Genomic DNA, 23,805 nt, shown 5'->3' on the forward strand with positions numbered 1-23,805 from the left:
CTCTAATGTGAAGTTGACACGGACCAGGATGGCCATCTCGGCTGCTCTACGTATTCCGGTCTCGGAAAGAGTCAGAGTCAACGTAGTTCGGTGGCCTATGCTAAGATACAATGCCTAATTGTGCCTAGACCACACTAGAGTCGACACGACATCACTCGACTCGAATCATGTTTAAGTTGTTTAAGTATTATAGACACGCCTATATGGTCCTGGACTAATGCAAAGTCACCCTAGTCTAATGCAGGTGGGCCCTACATCGTATGTGCAACTAGGCTGAGACCCTAGAAAGTGGGCAAACTAAGTGCATCCTAATCTACCCATCAGCTCGACTAAGTGTCTAGCCGATCACGACTTGAGGCCTCCTAACTCTAGGGACACTCGCATGACAAGACATAACAAATAAGATCAAAAAAGCCTTTAGACAATCTGAACCCCCTCTCACACTATCCTAGAATCTAAGACTAAGAGCTTTTCGAAAAAAATTGATTTTTAAGAGTTTTTTGTATTTTTGAAAGGATTTAAATGATTTGTTTTTTAAGGTTTGATTGGACTTGGGATGAGGATCCCAAGCTACCTACGTACATCGTGGAAGAGGATCAGGCCAACGTAGTTCGGAACAGACTTTCCTAACTACTCTCCTAGTGACTCCTGACTTTTTCAAGTGCTTTGAAGTCTTCAGATGTTGTCAAATGTTTCTGTTTTTTTTGGATTTTAAAATATTTTAATGTTTTCGAGTTTTGAATTTCTGCTATTTTTTGAATTTTTAAAATGTTTTCACCCTTTTAGCCAAGGGGAACCTATATGATCACACCCCGTTATCCATAGCCTGGTAGAGTGTCAATGCTAAGGACAGAATCCCTAGAGCTAAAGGGTAGACTCCTATACTATAGAATAGACTCCTAAACAGGAAAGGACTGACTCCTATCGTCAATAAGGGTAGGACAGACTCCTGAGATTTGCAAAGGTTGGACAGAATCCTATATTTTGCAAGGATTGGAAGGAATCCTATGACTTTATGAATGGTTTGACAGAATCCTAGCTCCTTATGACGGTAGGACAAACTCCTGAAAGACTGACTCCTAACTAGAGGATAGACTCCTATCTATAGGACAGACTCCTAATTAAAGGGTAAACTCCTAGTTATGAGGATGACTCCTAGTCTATGAGTTGACTCCTAAACTATAAACTCTAAGGGGAGTGCTAACTAGACTAAAGCAAGTCTCCTAGAAGAAGGGGAGACAAAAAAGGGTGCTAGTGAGACTGAAAAAGTCTCCTAGACACAGAGGTGGGCTCCAAGTAATCTTATCATTGCCCTTCCAATGATAAGCAGGAATAGGACAACTAAAGGACTAAGTTAGTCTTCAACTAATAGAGATGCAACTTGTGAGACTTGGATAGTCTCTTATGTGTGTTTCACTAATGAGACAAAGCCTGTCTCCAAAGGGTTTGACTTTCTGCTAAGACATAGCTTGTCTCCCTAAAGGGTGGGCTCTAGATAACTCTTTCATTGCCCTTGCATTGAAAAGGCTATTAATGTACAAGGTTATATGACTAAAAGACTGATAAAGTTTGCTAAAGAAGAGAGGGGAGTGCTACTCGGACTAAGCAAGTCCCCTAAGGATGGGCTTGGGATGACTCCTTCACCGCCCTTGCGATGGAAGAGCTACTAATTTCTAAGAGTACTTAAAGGGTAAGAGATCTCTACCTAGAAGAAGAAAGAAGGCAGAGGGTACTACCATAACCTGGTAAGTCCCTCTAAAGATGGGCTTGGGCTAACGCCTTCATCGCTCTTAACTCATTAACTAAAATAAAAGAAACAAAATAATCTTTTACAAATATTAAACTTAGTAATATTAAAGTCAGCATGGGTAGGATCTGACCTTTTAACTATACTCCTGAACAATATTCATGATATGATAATGCTGACATTAACTTTTTAGCACTATTTATCAAGCTTATAATGAATAAGTCACATTACTGTTTCTAAGTAAACTGAATGAACTCTGTAATGTTGAAGAATGGAAAGCAAATAAGTTTGTATCTTTATCAAAATATAGTTGAACTTCTCATGAAATAAATGATCACACAACTGCATTAGTGTAGACACCCAATTTTGACCGAGCCCCAATAACTTCATTTTAAATAAAACCTTAGCAAGCTAGTGTTTTAGAGTCCCAAATTCCACCATAGGGTAGGTTAGGATCCTAGGTAGGTCTCTTTAAAATTTCGTCGAAATCCGTCGAGGTTTTCTTAGCAAATGAGCGTAATTTGTAGTGTAGTGTAGTGTAGGGTAACAGGGGAGTGGGTTATCCAACAAGGGTGTGCCAATACCAACCTTGTGTGCAACAAAAAGAAGTCAAAATGTTTCACCATTTCTTACTCGAGGCACCCCTATTTGTAGAAAAGAGTAGTTACAATACACTAGTAAGGGGTGTGAATTATAGTGATAGGGGTGTGCCCATACCAATTCCGTACACAAGACAGCTAAAGAGTAAATTACCCTCTCCAAAAGGGTATTATTGGCAATTCATATTGCTTTCTTTAGAAGCAATGAACTTGGGCCCTAGGATAAAAAAGGGAGTAAGTGTAGGGTAGTGATTGAGAGCACATGTCTAGAGTTCTAGATTTTTTTCTACAAAATGAAGTGATCCAAGTCATCAAAAAGAAGATGGATGGTTAGGATTAGAGCTAGGTTCCCAATCCTAGTTATAAAACCAATGAAAGAAAAATGGGGGGAACTGTTCATTCTCGTTAGAAAATCTGAGAAGACATAGAGAGAGAGGGGCGGAAACGGCTTTTGCTAAGGTTTTTTCTTCACCGATCATCTTCATCTTCTCCGGCCAATCCTTCTTCTCCGGCGTGTACAATCTCTAAGGAGAAGGAAGGAACGAGAATTGGAGGTTTTTGAATCTGGAAGATTTCGAATTAAAAGAAAAGGGAAGAAGTTCTTTCTTATCGAAATTTTCTTGATAATCTCAAATGAATCATCTGAAATTCTAGGTTCTTTTCATTCAATCGCAATTTTAATTAATGTTTTTCTTCTCTACTGTTTGGAGTGGTATTAGAATGAAGAATCTTCTTTATGCTTTGATGATGGATATATATCATATGCCAAATTTGTAGTAATTTAGTGTTGAGACTGTATAACCTGAAATTTTGATGTATAAATTTGAGAAGAATATCAGAGAAATGGTGCTTGTGAGGAGTATGTTGTTTCTAATTCTCTGATTTTGACCCTCATGATCATTTGATTTTTTTTTTAAAGAGAACTTGAGATTTTTTTTTCCAAACCTTAGATCCTAACCTTTTAATCATGTTTTAGATCCAAATCATTTTTCATCTTTTAACATTAGAACTTAGATCGAGACCTTTCTAATTCTTTTAGACTCCAGATTTATTCCAGTTTTTACCTGAATTTGGAATACCTGCTTCGGATCCTTACATTTTGAGTTAAAAATCTGAGCGTAGAGAGTATTTTCTTCATTAACCTGATGATTTGTGGAAATGTCATCTACTGGTTTTTTTCCTTGCATTGATTTCATCCACAACATTTTGAGGTTTTAGGGGTATGTGATAAGAAACCTGTGGAGTATGTGTGTTTGTGAATATGTGTATGTGTATATGTGTACCCATGTACAGGTGTGTGTCTCAAAGTCTATTAATGTGTGTGGATGTGTATCCATGTACAGGTGTGTGTTTCAAAGTCCATGGATGTGTGAATATGTGTATCCATGTACAAGAATTTTCATAGTCTATGTGTGAGGTGAAAATGATTTGAAAAAAATTATAACATTGCTTCCCGTCCAGCCCTTTGTTTTTTTAATTTTCGGATTTCTATAGCCCAAAATCACAAAAAATAAACACATCAAGATTGTATATCTCGTCGAGCCGATCAGTTTGGAATATTGCGGGTGAAATTTGGCCTAGGAACGGGAGAGTTATGCCCGTTTAAAGTTTTCAGTCCATAACACGCTGTTTGTTCCAAGTTCTTTAGAAATTATCGTGTCGAGTAACTTTTGGACCGCTTCTGGCCAGAATTGTCTGAAACTGTCAACTGGAAAAGTGTTCATTATAACATTTGAAAAAATTTCCAAATGACGTTGGGAAAATAGGGAAATGTCCGATTTAAGTCACCCAATTTCAACATGTCCATTTGGTGTTTGAAATAAGGGTCTTTAGAACCAAGAGGGGGGTGAATTGGTTTTATAAAAAATTTATACCAATTTAAATTTAAGTATTAATCCTAATTTAATTTTTTCTTCTCTTGATTAGATTTTGGTTAGTTCAAATAATATCATATAAAAAAGGAAATGCCAAACCAAACAAAAATGAAAGTGCAAGACAAGGAAGGAACACACCGATGTATAGTGGTTTGGGCAAAGCCCTACTCTACTCTTCTTGAGATCGTCCTCAAGGATTTCCACTATGTGAGACCTCCACGATGCCCGGCTCCGAGGCGATTACACTCTCAAGGGGTATTAAATGAGGATGCCCTTGACACCTTTACACTGACTCTCCTTCTACGCCGAGTTCTAAGCGTTACTCCTTAGGGTATTAAAAATAGGATGCCATAGCCACCTTTATAATGAAAAGAAGATGAAGATTGCTTGGCTTCTCTTGAAAGCTTGATGCACAATGAAGTCCCCTTGAGTGCTCTCCACAATAGGTTGCAAATGAAAGCCCTAAATCCAAACTCAAATGATTTGCAAGTGCAAGGCAAGTTTGGTGGAGAAGAAAAACAAAATCTCAAGCTAAAAGGGATTTGCAAGTTCTTTGAATGCTTAAGGTTGTTTTTCAAATTTTTCAAGAGAGATAGATAATCCTCTTGAATGTGTATTTATAGCCTCTTGAGAAGATATGACCGTTTGGGGTTTTGAGTATCAAAAGACATCAAAAAATCAAATTTTAATTTGAAACCCAACGGCTCTTTTTTGTGCTGTCGCGACGTTCTCGGAGCTCCGAGAGAATGGCCAGAAGTTGGAAAATATTACTGGAACATTTCTCGGAGTTCCGAGAAATTGTCCAGAGTATGAAATATACTCCCTGGACACTTTCTCGGAGTTTCGAGGGAACTCTCGGAGTTCCATGCTCGGAGCTCCGAGAAAAATCTCGGAGTTCCGAGAAGCCTAAGATCAGCAGACTTTTCTGTTTTTGTTGTTATTTAACTTTGGGCTTTTGGAAGTCAAAACTTATGATAATTTGGAATGTTATGAGGGTCCCAACATGTTGGTCCACCACATAACCATTCACTTAACCAATTAATTTTAATACGGGGAGTGTGGTTAGTTTTGAAAAATACATTTGAAAGATTTTGCCTTGACTTAAAAATCAAAGAGAGAGAATGTACAACAAGTCTAAATATGGTTACGCTCCTCTTTGGTCTTGGTCTTCATAGATCTTCTATGGTGTGCTTGCATTGCTTGAGTGTGTTGAGGTGAGCTCCGCATTGATTGTTCTTTCAAGGTGAGTTGTCTCATGTGGTCTCAAGCTCCTTTGACTCTTGTATGGTACATCTTCAAGCATGGCCAAGTGATGTGATGGTTCCTTCTATGATCACCCTATCTTATCACAACACTTCAAGGCAAATTGACTAGTATTCAAGAACATAATCAATTATGTTTAGAATCATCAAAACAAGATAGGAGAGTAGACCCTTGGGCTTACAGTGTTGATGCCCATTTCCCGCCTGAAAAATGGACCAAAATGCCCCTTGTCAAATCAAAAAGCTTTTTACTTACTTCCTTTGCAAGTAAACCATGTTTTCATCTTCTTCTTCACTCCAACCTATTTTTACAAGAAGAAAGAAGAAATCCTCAACTATATAATCACCATGTTTGCATCTTCTTCTTCACTCCAAGCCATTTTTATAAGAAGAAAGAAGAAAACCTCAACTGTATAACCACCATATTTTGATCTTCTTCGTCACTCCAATCCATTTTTACAAGAAGAAAGAAGAAAACCCAAATAGGTAAGTGGAAGTTTTTTTCCAGTTTTTTTTTATGTCACTAGTTTTTCCGACTTACTTTCCAAGGAAGATGGTGGGTTACATTGATAATTCGTCGTTTAGATTTGATACCCCCTGTAAATATTGGATAACCACCATTTATATTTGGAAACGTTGTTTTTCTTATGATCTGAAACCTATTTTAAAACAAATAACTGACATTTGGATTTTTTAGTTTCATTTTGTTGGTGTGTTCTGAAAATTTTGATATGGTAAAAATTGATAACCTCAGTAAAGAATTGGATAACCCTTGTTCCTAAATTGATAACCTCAGTATAAATTGGATAACCTCTGTATAGAATTGGATAACCTCAGTATAGATAACCTAAGTATAGAATAAACATCAGTATAGAGTTGGATAACCTCAGTATAAAATTGATAACCTCAATAAAGAATTGGATAACCCTTGTTTCTAAATTGATAACCTCAGTATAAATTGGATAACCTCTGTATAGAATTGGATAACCTCAGTATAGATAACCTTAGTATAGATAACCTAAGTATAGAATAAACATCAGTATAGAGTTGAATAACCTCAGTATAAAATTGATAACCTCAGTAAAGAATTGGATAACCCTTGTTTCTAAATTGATAACCTAGGTATAAATTGGATAACCTTTGTATAGAATTGGATAACCTCAGTATAGAATAAACATCACTATAGAGTTGGATAACCTCAGTATAAATTGAAAACCTCTGTATAATAGGATAACCCTTGTTTATACTTAAGAACCAGTTGATAGGCCCTACTTAAAGTTAATAAGCAGATGATACACCCTCTTTGAACTTGACATACCATATGTATAACTTGGCATCCCATATGTTTAACTTGGCATCCCTTATGTATAATTGGATAAACCTTGTTTAACTTGGCATGCCTTATGTATAATTGAAATTGTGTTCATTTCGTGTCGTTACAGGTATTCGTAAATGCCTGAGTTTCTTTTACACTATGATAGTTATTTGAAGGATGAAGTTTCTTGAGAATATGTCGGAGGGAGGAAGTCATTGATTTCAGTGAGCCATCGGATTAGTTCGCTAGATTTTGAAGATCTTATCCACAAAACAATGGGGAGTATACGTAGGGAGGTGTTACTATCGATAAAATGTCCATACGTTATTAATCCGTACATAACCACTTTAGTTGATGTTGGTAATGACGATATCCTCCAGTATCTGATGAAGATTTATGACAAAGATGCGGTCAATTCTATGATGCTGTACATAACCCAAAGCAGAAGCCCCGAGGGTATTAATTCAATGAATAGGTCTATGCTTCCCCTGAACAATGTTTGTATGCCTCCCTCTATGCTTCTCCTGAACAATGTGTGTATTTCTGAACCCTCTCATCATCCACCAATACCTTCTGTTTTGATTCCACCTCTAAGGGATAGAGAACGCCGAAATTTGAAACGCACAATCTTGGAAGTGGATCTGGAAAAAGACTTTGAAGATGAATTTGTTAGTGTTACAGGAGGTGATTCAGCCCAACCTAATGATAGTCAATGGTATTGTACTTCTTCAGGAATGTTTGAAGACCTCTTAAACGAAGGATTTACCGATGATCGGTGTATGAAAGATGTGGTGTTTACTGCGGACCATGTGGGGGAATATTTTGATGATAGAAAAAATGAGGCAGTTTCGAACCATTTGGAGTTTGCTGCGGACCATGCGGGAAAATATTTCGATGATAGACAAAATGAGGCATCAATGATGAGTTTCAAGATGACTTTTCTGTGAAGGATGGTCTGATCGGATGTGATATTCGACAGGGCAAAGATGATGGTGATGATGATGATCACAACGATGACGACGATTATGATCTTGAAGAAGACGACGATGATGATGCCGACGGCGTTGATGATAATCATCATGATGGTGATCGGAATGATGACGATGATGTCCATTGTGGAAACGTTGGTGTAAAATCGAGCGCAAAACCTATCGCAGTGGGTTCTCCTCGCTCCAGTCGGGTAATGGGAGTGGAGGACATATATGTTGGGGCCCATGATGAAAATGTCGATAATGTTGAATTTGATCAGTTAAAGGTTGGGGCAATCTTTCCGAATATGAAGCAGTTCAAGAAGACGGTTCGAGAGTATGCAATCCGGCAAAGGTTTACATTCGTGAGAGTAAATTCCACCCCTAGGAAGTATGGCGTTTGATGTCAAGTAAGCGATTACATATTTCGTATAACGGGCAGTACTCATTTGAATTATGTGCTGGTTAAGACTTTTGTAGCCGACCATACTTGTACATCGACGATAAGTGGTATTGATCACCCTCATGCTACATCTGCTTGGGTCGCAGGAGAATGCCTACGCGTATTTGCTCGTTCGGAAGACATGTTGGCAATGGTCATAACAGAATATATCAAGATGCAGTGGGTTGTGACTATAAGCTATCGAAAAGCGTACCACGAGATCAACATCATCAATGAAATTAAGTGCAAGAATGTAGAGGACTCTTACCGAATATTGCCTGAGCTCTCAGTTGAGCTGGAGAGAACAAATTCCGGCAGCTTTGTTCGTGTGTTTCGAGCGAGAGATTTGCGTCCAAAAGAAGACAATACATTCATTCGCATGCTTTGGACATTTGGCCCCTGTATACGTTCTTTCAATCGAACTCGCAGACCTCTAGTTTTAGTTGATGGAACTCATCTACATGGAAGGTATCATTGAGTCTTATTGATTGCGTGGGGGGGAAAGAGGTATTTGGAGAAGGGAGAGAAAGATGGGGGGAAATGGTATTTGGAGAAGGGAGAGAGAGGGGGGGAAAAAGGGTTTGAAGGAAGATGAAGTTTAAAGGGCATCACTGGGGCCCGATTTTTAAAAAAGAGACAGAAGCTCGCACGTAGGGGTTATACATAAGGGATGCCAAGTTATACATATGGGATGCCAAGTTATACATAGGTATGCCAAGTTCAAAGAGGGCCTATTGTAAGCCCGAGGGCCTATTGTAAGCCGAAGGGCCTACTCTCCTATCTTGTTTTGATGATTCTAAACATAATTGATTGTGTTATTGAATACTATTCAATTTGCCTTGAAGTGTTGTGTTTAAGATATGATTGATCATTGAAGAAACCAACACACTACATGGTCATGCTTGAAGACGTACCTCACAAGAGTCAAAGGAGCTAAGTGGAGCTCACATTATCTCTCAAGCAAGCATACACAAGATGGAAGATCAATTGAAGACCAAGACTAAAGAGAAGTTGAAGGTTACATAGGTATCATTGTACATCTTTTCTCTTTAGATTTATAAGTTCAAGGCAAGGTTTTCAAAATAGTTTCTAAAACCACTTAAGAACTAAAATGGTTAAGTGAATGATTATGTAGTGGACCAACATGTTGGGACCCTCATAAACATTCCAAAATTATCATAGGAAATGAGTTCCAAAAGCCCAAAATCAAACAAGCAATAAAAATAAAGAGTCTGCTGATTTTTAGGCTTTTCAGAACTCCGAGATTTTTCTCGGAACTCCGAGAAATGGTCCAGTAGGATTTTTGACTTCTGGACATTTTCTCGGAACTCCAAGAAATGGTCCAGTAGAATTTTTCTTCTTCTGGCCGTTCTCTCGGAACTCCGAGAATTTCTCGGAGCTCCAAGAATGGTTCTCGGAACTCCGAGAACCTCGCGACAGCTGAGAAAAGAGCCGTTGGGATTTGAATTAAAATCTGGTTTTCGATATTACCACCCCCAAACGGTCATATTTTGATGAGAGGCTATATATACAACATCAAGAGGATTATTTCCTCTCTCTTGAACATTTGAAAAACCTCCTTAAGCATTCAAGAATACTTGCAACCCATTTGAGCTTAAGATTTTGTTTTTCTTCCCAAACTTGCCTTGCAACTTGCAAATCTATTGAGTTGGGATTTAGAGCTTTCACTTGCAACCACTATTGAAGAGCAATCAAGGAACTACAAAGTGCATCAAGCTTTCAAGAGGAGCCAAGCTATTCAAATTCTATTTCTTGTAAAGGTGGCTAGGGCATCCTATCTTAATACCCTAGGGAGTTTCGCTTAGAACTCGGCGAAGAAGGAGAGTCGGTGTAAAGGTGTAAGGGCATCCTTATTTAATATCCCTTGGAAGTGTAATCGCCTCGGAGCCGGGCATGGTGGAGGTCTCACATAGTCGAAAACCTTAAGGACGATCTCAAGAAGAGTGGAGTAGGGCTTTGCCCGAACCACTATATATCGGTGTGTTCTTTCTTGTTCTTGCACTCTCATTCTTGTTTTTGGTTTAGCATTTCATTTTGTCTTTAATCTTATTTGCACTAATCAAAATTCTAATCAAGAGAAGAAAAATTAAATTAGGTTTAATACTTAAATTTAAAAAGGTATAAATTAGTATTAAAACCAATTCACCCCCCCCTCTTGTTTATTTCACCTATCATCTGGTATTCAGTATAAACAAGGGTTATCCTATCATACAGAGGGATTATCCTATTATACAGAGGGATTATCCTATTATAGACAAGGCTTGTCCAATTATAAATAAGGGATGCTAAGTTAAACATATGGGATGACAAGTTATACATATGTATGCCAAGTTCAAAGAGGGCCTATTATCTGGTATTCATTATGAACAAGGGTTATCCTATTTTACAGAGGGGTTATCCTATTATACAAAGGGATTATCCTATTATAGAAAATGCTTGTCTAATTATACATAAGGGATGCCAAGTTAAACATATGGGATGACAAGTTATATATATGGTATGCCAAGTTCAAAGAGGGCCTATCATCTGGTATTAAGTATAAACATGGGTTATCCTATCATATAGAGGGGTTATCCTATTATAAAGAAGGATTATCCTATTATAGACAAGGCTTGTCCAATAATACATAAGGAATACCAAGTTAAACATATGGGATGACAAGTTATACATATGGTATGCCAAGTTCAAAGAGGGCCTATCACTTGGTATTAAGTATAAACAAGGGTTATCCTATCATACAGAGGGGTTATCCTATTATAGAGAGGGATTATCCTATTATGGACAAGGCTTGTCCAATTATACGTAAGGGATGTTAAGTTAAACATATGGGATGACGAGTTATACATATGGTATGCCAAGTTTAAAGAGGGCCTATCATCTGGTATTAAGCATAAACAAGGGTTATCCTATTATACAGAAGGGTTATCCTATTACATAGAGGGATTATCCTATCATAGACAAGGCTTATCCAATTGTACATAAGGGATGCCAAGTTAAACAAATGGGATGACAAGTTATATTGAGGTTCTCTATACTGAGGTTATCCAATTCTATACAGAGGTTATCAATTTATAAAGAAGGGTTATCCAATTCTACACTGAGGTTTTTTCTATACTGAGCTTATCTAGACTGAGGTTATCCAAATATACAAAGGTTATCCAATTTTTACTGAGATCATCAATTTATAAACAAGGGTTATCGAATTCTATACTGAGGTTATCAATTTATACCATACCAACTTCTTCATAACACACCAACAAAATCAAAGGAAACTAAATAAATTTTCAGAACACACCAAAAAAGTAAGATTTTCTATGGTAAACTTGGGTTACTAATTATCTACACTGGCTATCAAGAATTTCTCAAGTCCTAAGAAGGCTAAAAAAATCCAAATATCAGTTATTACTTGTAAAATAGGTTTCAAATCATAAGAAAAACAATGTTTCAATATATACATGGGGGTTATCCAATATTTAGAGGGGGTATCAAGTCTAAACGAGGGATTTCCAATGGTACCCACCGTCCGTCTTCCCGGGAAAGTAGCCGGAAAAACCAGTGACAAAAAAAAACTGAAAAAAATAACTCCCACTTTTCTATTTACGCCAAGAGACTAAACTCCGGAAGGAAGAGGACGGTGACGGCGAACGTAGATGAAAAGGCAAGGGTTTTGGATGAATAAGAAAACGAGGGTTTCCAAACGGCGGGACCACCAAGATTCTCCGGCCACTCTTGGATTTCAGAGGACGAAGAAAAGGAGGGTTTGCAAACGGTGAAAAAGAAATGAGTGAAGTAAAAAGTAAATCTCGCCTATTTTTATTTTCAAACGTGAGGGCATTTCAGTCTTTTTTCCCAGCGGGAATTAAATTTCGACACCACTTCAACATGTTAGAATTGGGTGACTTCAAATGGACATTTCCCTATTTTTCCAACGTCAATTGGAAATTGTTCCATAATATAACCTAAAACTGTCTCATTGAGTGAATTTTTCCATAAACGCTTTTTAATATGTCAAAAACTACTCACAAGCTTCAGCTTTTCCGAAAAAACTGTCATGTCTGCAATAGCAGCTTGTTGGCCATTTTTAGGCTATTTCAAGTCTGTTTTGTCTGGTACCGTAGAAGACAAAGTTGTTCGCAATGAGATTTCGTACAACTTTGTCATTGTGTGTATTTTTTGAGAAACAATGTCTAGTGTGTCAAACATCATTTTTAAAATTTCAGTTTTCTGAAAAAAATTTGTTTACTATAATTGCAGATTGCCGGCTATTTTTGAGGTGCTTCTGGCCAGATCTGGCCGAGCCGTATAAGACAAATTTGTTCATTGAATGATTTCCTAAAAATTTATCCTTAAGCAAATTTTCCAGAAACGATGTTTTGAGTGTTAACTGAACACGAACTTTCAGCTGAAACACTAATATGCTTTTTAATGGCGATGAGCCGAAAACGGCCGTTTTTCGATCCCTTCTAGCCGGAACCAAATAAAGTTGTTAACTGAGAGAATGTCACTCATGTTGAGATCTACAATTTTGATTAGTAGGATTTTTTATGGTTTTGATATTTGACGGGTCCAAATTCAATACGAAGTTGCAGTTTTCACACTATATGACATAACTATGCAATTTCTTGAAAATCATGGACAACTTGAGCTCTATTCAATTTTGAGGATTGTTTTGGATGTTTTGAGCTTGCTGGCAAGTCATGAATCATATTTTGGATGTTTTCCATGATTTACTCGGTTTTTGAAAATTTTCGTGAAAATTACATCTTTAGTTGTGATTTTACCTTTTATTGCTTTTCAAGGCTATTTTGGGCTTAAATCAATTTTAATACTTATAGTTGGATATGATGAGCATGCTAATAAATTTTAAATTATATATTGAGTAATTCCCATGAATTGTTTGGCATTTTTTACCCTTTTTGGTGAAAATTACAAGTTTAGTGGAAATTTTGCCTTTTCTTCCTTTTTAAGGTTGTTTTGAGGTTAGATTAATTCAAACGGATGCTTTTGATTGTGTTGAGCAAGCTAGCAGATTATAAATCATATATAGAGTAATTATTATGATTTATTTTAAATTTTTGTGCATCTTTAGTGAAATTTACATGTGTTCTTTCAATGCCTTTCCAATGCTAAGTGATTAAAATCAATGATGTATGCAAACAAATGATTCAATCAAGATCAAACCTTAATAAAACATGTTGAAAATATCTAAAAGAAGCTGAAATTAAGCATTAAAAAATGCTAGGACATTGCTAGAGACACACCACGAACAAACATGCTCCATTCTTCCGGTTCTTGAACTAAATGACAACTTAGCATCTAAAACTCATAGGATCACTTCTAAAACATGTTTAAACCTTCCAAATCTTGCAAGTTTTATTCTTGGAGACATGCCATGTCTCATTCCATCTTTGAGATCCATTGCTTACATCTCTTGCCTCTCGGTTGCATCATTGCCCATTGATTACATCTTTTGCACACATCATCATTTTTCCTTTAATCCTTCTCTCATTGCAAAGGCGATGAAGGCGTTAGCCCAAGCCCATCTTTAGGGGACTTGCTCAATCCTAGTAGCACTCTCATCTTTTATTTAGTAGACTTTTCAAGTCTTTTGGATACCCATAGATATTAGTTTTTTTCATTGCAAGGGCAATGAAAGAGTCATCTAGAGCCCCATTAGGAGACATACTTTGTCTCATTTTGTATCCCCTTCTAAGAGACATTGCTCTGTCTCGATAGGCAGTTCTCCTTTAGAGATAAGATCAAATCCCATCTTCTTGAACCTAAACTTTTATATGAAAGGTTAAACCTCTTTGAATTTGTATTTTCACATTCTATCAAGAGGATCTCCATAGGCTTTACATCTGTATCTATTTCTTGGAGAGTTTGTGAGCTTTCAAATTTGTAATCCCCCTATCAAGAGGCAAGAGATAGTTCTATTTTTATTTTCTTCATTTGTTCTTGAGGGTCTTCGATTCGGCCTATTAACAAAGGTGAATCATTGTAGGAGGGTGTGTCCCCTCGGCAAGGCTTTGTGTAGAAAGGGTGTGTCCCCATTGAAGTTGAAGGAGTTGGTGTACGGCTTGGAGATTCGCCCGTTGAAGAATCTCATATTTTTAGTGGAGATCCCAATGAGGTAAACTTGGAAGAGTGGAGTAGGTCTTGTGATGGACCGAACCACTATAAATCGCGTGCCTTGTGGATGCTTTCTCTTCTCCTTCTCGTTGCACTTTGGTGATTGGTAATCTCTACCCTTTACTTACACTTACGTTTTATTGAACAAGGGTTATAGCATATAGGCTTACAATAACATCTAAACCCTAGCTTTCATTATCTTGAATATTTGAACAAGGGTTAGACTATAAATGCTTAATTAGTAATTTAATTTTAATAATCCATTTAATTAAGCCCAAATTTTTTAATTAACCAATTCACCCCCGTTCTTGGGTTGTCACACCCGTATTTCACTTGTTTATGGATCGTTACATCTTGTTTTGGGATCATTTTACTTTTAGTGAGTTTACTTGTTTAGGGGTTTGTAGACACCCCATTTTGACAGGACCTTTTTCCTCAAAGCTGGATAAATTCTTGAAATTGAATAAAATCCCAATCCCAAAATTCCCAAAGAAGTGGGCCCCAAATGCAGAGAAAACCCGAAATGGTACTAACACTTCAAAAAGAAACCCTACAAAATTAGGGTTTAGAGGAGAGCCCCATTTTCTGGAAAAAGGGAGAAGGGTAGCCGCAAGAGAGAAAAGAGGGGAGCCCCATCTTTGGAGCTGCAACAGAGAGAGAGAGAGAGAGAGAAAGAGAGAGAGAGAGAGAGAGAGAGAGGGAGAGGAGAATCCGATCCCCTCTACCCATCTTCTCCGGTGGGTTCTTCACCAGAATCCGGCCGATCTTCAACCACCTCCAACTCCTCCCTTCAATTTCCACCTCCGGCAAACCCACCTTCAAACCCACACTATTAGATCTGTCCATCTAAGAACCCATTCCATTTTTATTTTTTCCATTCATAGCAACCCAAACCCTAATCACTTTTCCCCTGTGATTCTTCTTCTCCGGCCGGATTGCCGGGATGCAGCCAAGCTACCATCTCAGCCACCACTTCAATCTCCGGCCATCCTCTGTTTTTCCTCAAGCAGATCCAAATTTTCTCCAATTAGGGTTTTATCAGGGAAGAGATCCCATTCGGTCGAAAAATTGGAGAAAGAGAGAGAGGGAGGCAGAGAGAGCAAAAGGAGATTTGCTAGGTTTTGGAGGCCCACCACCATCATCTCCACTATGCTCTTCCTCGACCTCCATCTCCACCATCGGCCATCTCTGCAAATCCAGCCCCATTTTCGCCTCCACCGCAACCCCACTTCGCCCAACCCCTTTTTTGATCACAGCCCATCTCAACCAAACCCTATTCTAATCTCCATTGGTTCATTCGGCCTTGCCGGAATCACCACCATCACTATTCTCCTCGTCGGCCATCTCCACTACCCGAGCCATTGCCTTCAGTTGTTTTACAATCTATACTTCAATCGGCCTCTTCATTAACTGTTGGGTAAGCTTATTGCCTTTTAATTCAAATGGAAATCAAGGTTATTTTGCTAATGGGTGGGTTTAAAAATACTTCTGTTGTTTTCCATTCTTCTTAAATATGCTAGTTTAGAGATTTGGATTGCTCCTATATTTTCCATTTTCTAACTAGACTAGCTTATGTGTTTGAATTGCCCCTATTGTTTTCATTTGCAAATCCTGCTAATTTGAGATTCCGAACCGTTCTTGTTGCTTATTGTTTTGGTATTTTGTTATAAATGGTTGATTCCTATTCTTCTGTCTATCCCTCTTGGGTGCCAAAGGTGTGTCCAAAGTAGGAAGTATATAAGTGATTGTGGTTTGGGTATGATGTTTGGATGAGGTCAGGACTTGCAATTCATGTTTAAAGAATCGAACAGAGAGGGAAATTAGGTCTCTTAATTCGGTTTCAATTCAGTGCCTAACACAAGTCACTATCCCTAAAAGGAAGCCTTAGAGCCTTTTCTTTCCTCAGTTGTTTGCGCCTGGAGATTGTACAAGTCTTCTTTCGTTCACTGGTCTGGTTAATTCTTGCCTAAATGTGGCTTGGTTCCTTATGTTTAGTTTTGTGGATTCTTTCGGAGCCTTTGCAAACCACATATCTGTCGGTGGCGGTGCATTTATGAAGGTATGGTGGTAGGGGTGTCCTCTCAAAATTTGGTATTTGAATGTAATCTAGTGAGGGTTTTTTGTTTCGGCTCTGATGTTCGAGCTGGAGTGATAGGTGATAGCGGAATGTTTCTTGAACCATCCCTTGGCCCTTCATGGCACTCCCTTACCCCATCGCTTCTTATAGGGCTTAGGGGTTTCTCTTTTCTTTGAAGGCCTTACTTCTTATAGAGCCCAAGAGTTTCTTTACTTCTGGGATTGTTCTTCATGCATTCCTTGGGATCCTCTTCGAGTTGCGGAGTTCTATCACTCTTGAGATTACTTTGTCGGGTTTGGCGATGATAGGGATACTTTGAGCCCTCATTTGTATATAGGAGACTTGTCCAGTCTCATCAGAACCCTTGTTTACGTCATTTGTGTCTCAGAGACAAGCTTTGTCTCATATAGAGAGTTTTTCCTTTAGAAGGCTTACCTAGCCTCACGTTAGAGCCCTCCTTTCTAGAGCAAGTCTTTGACTCATTTGCCCTCCCTTATAGAGCAATAGAGAGTCTTGGACTCATTGGCTTCCCATTTAGAGTTGGTTATCCTATATGTTAGGAGTTTGCCCCGTAGCCTTTTGGTTCGTCTGTTAGATAGGATTTTATCCTTTAAGATGCTTTTACCTGCTAGGGATCTTAGATCATTTTCATTGTTCTTGGGACACCAGTTACTTGTTGTGGGTCGTCTCTTTGAGGCGATAGTTGCTTGTTCGGGGTTTCCCTTTGGATTTAGGGCTTTGCCCTAGTTTGTGGTTGTGCTTGCGTGTTCCCCTTAAGATTAAAAGCATTTAAAGGTCCAGAGCATTGGAAAAGCTTTAAAATCCAAAAAACATTAGAAATTTGAAACTCAAAAATATTTGAAAACTTTAAAAATATCAAAAACATTTGAAAACATTAAAAAACCTTAAATCGACTAAAGTGTTGAGTTTTATAGCGTATCAGGAGAGTTCGTTTTGAACTACGTTGGCTTGATCCTCTTCCACAAGGTACGTAGTGCAGCTTGGGATTTATATCCCAAGTCCAGCCAAACTATTGTAAATAGTATTTTAAATCTTTTTTTTGAATAAACAACTTTAAAATCTTGTTTTCAAAAAGCTCTTCCTCTAGAGTTAGGAGTTTGTCCTAGGTAGAGAGTTTTAGAGTTAGGGGTTTCCCCTTGATGTATTATTTGTTTATTGTGTGCTTGTTTTAGAGTTAGGGGTCTGTCTTAGAGTTATAGGAGCGCCTCTGTCCGGTCAGTTGGCGATCCACATCGCCAACTAATGACTAGAATAGGATGCGTTAGTCCACCTTTTGTTTTTCTTAGGAAGTATAGCCTAATTACACACAGGTTATAGGAACCACCTGCATTAGCTTAGGGCTAACCTGCATTTAGTTAGGGCATATAGGGTGTCCTAAAATCCACAGTTCACTGAAATTTAAATAATCGCACAAGAAGCTTTAATAACTAGTCTGGTCTTCTAGATCGAGTATATGATAGATGTTTAGGTGTCTTAGGCATCTTAGCTTTGAATAGGCGCGAAGAACTACGTTGCCTTGATTCTCGTGGAGGCAAGGATACGTAGGCTTCTTTCGATGAACATCAGACCATCTAAGGACTCGGTCGAAATCGTTAGAGTCTTAGGGTCTGTTATTAGCACTTGAGGATTTATGTTTGCATATTGATGATGATTTTCGCATAGGATCATGATAGCGTGTGTTCATTTGCTTGCTTACTTACATGCTTAGCGATAGCATTTACCTGCTTATGTGTTTTACCTACTTGCTTAGTTGCAGCTCTTACCTGCTTGGCTATTAGTTCTCACATGCTTAGCTGTAATTCTCTATCTTCATTAGGTTACTGATTATTATCCTTTACTATCATCTACTGACGTTTGCTCATTGCGCAGGTTTATCTTCTTAGTTGTATCGCTTTACTGCTTTACTGCTTTTTCTATCTGTCATTTACTGCTTTCTAGATGGGATGTGTTAAGATTATATATTCGCCCCAATGTAAATAGGCGCTAGGTGTACGTCATAGGTTTTATTTCATTATTCTATTATTTGCCTGGCATTTTTTATTTGTTCCTTATTTCATTTACTATTCATGATCAATTGCTAATTTTAGATTTCCTTTCCTATACAGACTTATACCTGTAGTTATACCATGCATGTGTTCGTCCACCAGAACTTAGACACCTATTAGGCATGTCACTAGAAACCTAGCTATTCTTAGGTGACATTTATTTCGGTTCTTTTGTGTGTGCTTATTTTCATCTCTGATACATGCATGATTAGATAGACGTTTTCTCGGAGATGCGTGTTCCCTTTTCACGTGATTTTTGCTCAAAATTCTTTGGAGTTAATGAAAATGGCATAAGAGACCAAGTGCTTGCACTTGGACGAATTGGGGGTGCTCTTCGGACCTTCTCCATTCGTAACCAGGCACGAGCCCATATGTATTTCTGGTTATCCATTGCACAGAGGATTTGATTTTGGGGTTCCATGGCCTATCCATGGATGGCGACTCTGAGTTATTTTAGGTACGTCTTGGTTTGGGGATTTATCCTTGGATCAAGAGGTATCTAGTTTGTATCACCACTCGTGCTATGCTATGAGGGTAGCACCGTTTCGAGAGTTCCTTGGCAGAGCTCTCCTTTTCACGTGGATGATCCTAGAGGCCTCTGGGGGCTCGTTCCCTCACCTCTCTCTCGGATCGGGGTCCACAGGGTTTCCCCTTCTAACCTTAGGGTTTGGCCCTAGTGTGCTGTTTTGTTTGTTGAAAAAAAAATTATAAAATTAAAAAAATATTAGAAATTTAAAACTCAAAAACATCATAAACTCTTAAAAAATCAAAAAATATTTGAAAACTTGAAACTCAAAAATATTAAAACTTTTGAAAAGTTAAGAGATTTTAGGAGCGTAGTGGGAGAGTTTGTTTCCGAACTACGTTTGCGTGGTCCCTTTCCATAGGGTACGTAGGCAGCTTGAGGTCGTCACCTCAGGTCCAGTCACCATTTTGTAAATATTTCTCACAATTTTATAAATAAATAAACCAAAAATCTTTAAACATCATTGATAAACTCTAATCCCTAAAAACAAAGGTGAAAAACTCTTAAAAAAATCAAACGTTTTCGAAAAGCTCTTCCCCTTAGATTCTAGGATGGTATGAGAGGGGGTTTAGATTGTCTAGAGTCTTGTTTGGCCTTGTTTATTGTGTCTTATCGTGTGAGTGTCCCTAGAGTTAGGAGGCCTCAAGTCGTGGTCGGTTAGATATCTAGTCGAGCCGATTGCTAGATTAGGATAACTTAGTTAGCCAGCATTCTTGGGCCTCAGCCTAGTTCAACATAGGATGTAAGGCCCACCTGCATTAGACTAGATAGATTTGCATTAGTGTAGGACCATATAGGTGTGTCTAAAATAGTTAAACAACTTAAACATGAGTTGAATCGTGTCGTGTCGAGTCTAGTATGGTCTAGGCACATTTAGGTATCGTAGCTTAGGATAGGCCATTGAACTACGTTGACTCTGATTCTTATCGAGGCCGGGATACGTAGACCAGCCGGGATGGCCATCCTGGTCTGAGTCAAACTTCACATTAGAGTCTTAGGGTTTGTCATGTCGTATCATGTGTGGTGTCGAGTTTCTTACTTTCTTGTACAGACCTTAGACCTTTCGCTGTAGCATGCATGTGTTTGTCCACGAGAACTTAGACACCAATTAGGCATAACACTCATAACCTAGCTACGCTTAGGTGTCACTTCTTTCATTTATCTTGTATGTGCTTACTATTTTGATCCCCAGGTCACGCATGCTTAGGTAGACATTCTCTCAGCGATATTCATTCCCATTTCATATGATTTTCACCCAAAACTCTTCAAAGTTAATAAATAAATGGCATAAGAGACCGAGTGCTCACACTCGGACGGATGGGGTGCTCTTTGGACCTTCCTCATTCGTAATCAGGCACGGACCCATATATATTTCTGGATATTCATTGCACAGAGGATTTGTTTTTATGGGTTCCAGGGCCGACTTCCCTGGATGGCGACTCTAAGTTATTTTAGGTACGTCTTGGTTTCGAGCTCTGGCTCCGGATCAAGAGGTATCTCATTTATATCGCCACTCGCGCTATGCTATGAGGAGTGGCACCATTTCGAGAGTTCCTTGGTAGAGCTCTCCTATCACGTGGAGATCGAAAGGACCGACGGGGAACTCGTTTCCTCACCGCCTCCTACGGATCGGGGTCCACAATTAGATATTGGCCCTGATGGTAAACTAAACCACAAAACCAAGAGATAAGAGAAAATGAAATTCATGAGCAGGTGATTAAATTGTTTAAAACTTTTAGACAAAAAAATTACTTTATGATACATTCCATTTTCAAGATGCCACAACAACAAAAAAATTGTATAGTTTATACATACAAATCACATCCTGTAAGTGTAATTTGACTTCAATATCTAAATATTTCATTTATTACTTCCAAGTTCATTCCCTATAGCAGTTACTAATATGCCCAACTAAATCTTGGGACACCTTAAAGAGTATAAAAACTAAAATATCAATGAAATATGATCAACAATACACACATGCTAAAAATAACTAGATTTCATGCACATCTATTACAAATTTAAAACTCTCTTTAAAATTGACTTGAAAACTAAAAATAATCGTCAATATTAACGTGGATTTTCAACAGCCTTTTATCTTTTAAAATGATATCCTAAAAAATCAATTTCGTGCCAATATCAATGGTCTACAATAGTAAACTAAAGGAGGGTGACTATACTGTCATGTCTTAGTGATGACATTCTCTTCAATCATTAAGATAACCACTAGAGCCATCTAATCAAATAAAGGACAAATGGCTCATAAGAACTCAAATTTGCAAACAAAACTACTGATTTGAAGTAAGCATTTTAATTTAATTTGATTGACAAAATTCAATTGGACAAGTAACATTCCATATAAAATAGAACAACAAAATAGTAGAGGAATAAGAAAGGGAACAAAGAAGAGACAATATAACTAATCTCACAAATAAGATTTATATTAGCAGAACAAAAGGGGAAAATACCTTAATTGAAGTAAATACCCAAACAGCCAAGATTATTTCATCCCAAACTGTCAAAGAGATTCTATGGAATTTTATGCAATAGCACCTCCAGCCACAATCTTTTGCATTAATTTATAAATAGCTTGAATATTCACTTAAGATTCTAGTATAAACATATGAAAGGGCAACTACAGTTCTACAAGATTTCACAAGAGTAAAAGAGATGAACATTATTTCTTACTATAGTGGACAACAAAGAATAATTTAGATGTTCAAAATCCAACTAGTCTATAGTTATCTAGGTATAAGGGCTCCAACTATATATCTAAACTTATGATCCATTCGGTACCAATAGAAAATGTAACCATATACCTAATTTTTCAGAAATTCTCAATTTGCATGCACTCTATCAACAAATTATATGCCAAGAACTAAAGCAGGAAAGAAAAAAGAAAAAAAAATTATCATGAAGGAATATAAATAACCAAATCATGATCATACTAGTACCATTTTTCAAAAAAAATTCAAAACAAATGCAATCACAGGATTTGAACTAAGGACATAAGAATAAAATCAAGCATCTCAACCCCACATAATATCAATATTATACAATCTGAGAAGTAAGTAGAGAAAGAGACAAAGACAAAAGAAAATGATATCAGAAGCCTTGGACGATGGGGTAATGAAGAGAGATGAAGTTTCAATGTGGCTGCTAAATCAAGGCTATTAGGGTTGTCATTATCAAAGAGATGGCTGCCTAAACAGGGCTTGTTAGCCCAAGGTTCCCTATGGGTTCAACTAATTACCTTTTCCTTGTTGTTTTGATGCTAGCAAACCCAAATTGATTACTCCTTTATGGACTGATGAGTTGCCTTGAGTGTTGTGCTATAGACAGGTAATTCACAGGTCAATTCATGCTAGCACACATCATACATGGCCTATGCTTGAAGATGAACCAAATACAAGTGAAAGGAGCTAGAACAAACTTGAAGCAACATGCCTTGGAAGTACAACTAAGGAGAAGCTCTATATCAAGCATCTCAAACATTGAACAATCAAAGGAAGATCATTGAAGGCTAAAGCATAAGGATCAACATGGACATCACAAGCGACCTATGGAATCGTGACGCACAAATCTTGAAGGTCAAATGAAGCCAAAAAGAAGAAGATTGAGGTCTCAAGAAACCCAGAAGAGAGGATGTGACTCATATTGATTAGAATGTGTAGTCTCTCTTGTTTGATTGAGTATTTGGCACTTAAGGAGATCTAAAATGAACTTAGATAAATCTAGGAAACACACTCCCTATAACAAACCCAAGTCCGTACTGAATTTCCTCAAAAAAACATGATTTCAAGTATCCAGAGGAATTACGAACGTCCGAAGTTTTTGGCAGACATCCAAGTCGTCCGGGGTATTGGCGGACGTCCGTCTTCACCCTGAAAGGGTTAGCAAAATAACTGAGGAAACGACGGTCGTCAGGGATATTGCGGCCGTCCGTGGACTAACTTTGACGCGCGTTGATTTTGAAATCCTAGTTAGGAAACCAAGAGGGGGGTGAATTGGTTGGGTATTAAAAAAATTATCCTTTAAAAGAACTTTTTGCAAGATTAGTTTTCAAAAGCTTAAATGAATATCCTCTCTTAGACCTTTCGACAAACTCTTGTTAGATGACTTTTGAAAACTCTAGTTGGTTATTTCCTTTTAATCTTTTTATCAAAACACTTGGTAGATGATTGAAGATTACAAATGAAATGCAAATCCCTAGTTGATTTACTCTCTTTATTTATTTTAACACACACTTTGTGGATGATTCATGCAAGTAGAAAATAAGGAACAAACAGCACAACAAGATAAAGTAGAGAGAGAGATGTACCAAGAGACAAATGCACACAAGGTTTACAGTGGTTCGGTCTAAAACAAGACCTACTCCAGTCTTCTCAAGTTTTGCTCCTTAAGGGATTCCACTATACGAAGTTTGATACACCGAGGATGGCTCTGCGTCCTCCACACTCGCCCACAAAGAAGGCTATGCGTCTCCGAGCACTCACCGACAATCTCTCCTTTTCCAAGGGATTTAATAATGGTGCCCTTTCCACCTTTACAATGTTCTTGAAGTTTGAATGTGTTGTGCCTTCCTCTACGGCTAGTACACTTAGTTTGAGTACAAAGCTTCTTCTTAATAAGGAGATATACAAATGAGCTTGTCAATGCTTCTTGAAGTAGATTGAACAATGAGTCTTGATGAAGGTAGCTTGTTGATGATAATGGCAAGTTGAGCTTGACAAAAGATCTTACTCCAAGATGATCACAATTAAGCTTGGGAGATCT

This window comes from Tasmannia lanceolata, unplaced genomic scaffold (genome assembly GCF_043159265.1).
Source record: "Tasmannia lanceolata isolate RefF3 unplaced genomic scaffold, GAP_Taslan_0.1 ptg000003l, whole genome shotgun sequence".
In the NCBI taxonomy this organism is placed as follows: domain Eukaryota; kingdom Viridiplantae; phylum Streptophyta; class Magnoliopsida; order Canellales; family Winteraceae; genus Tasmannia; species Tasmannia lanceolata.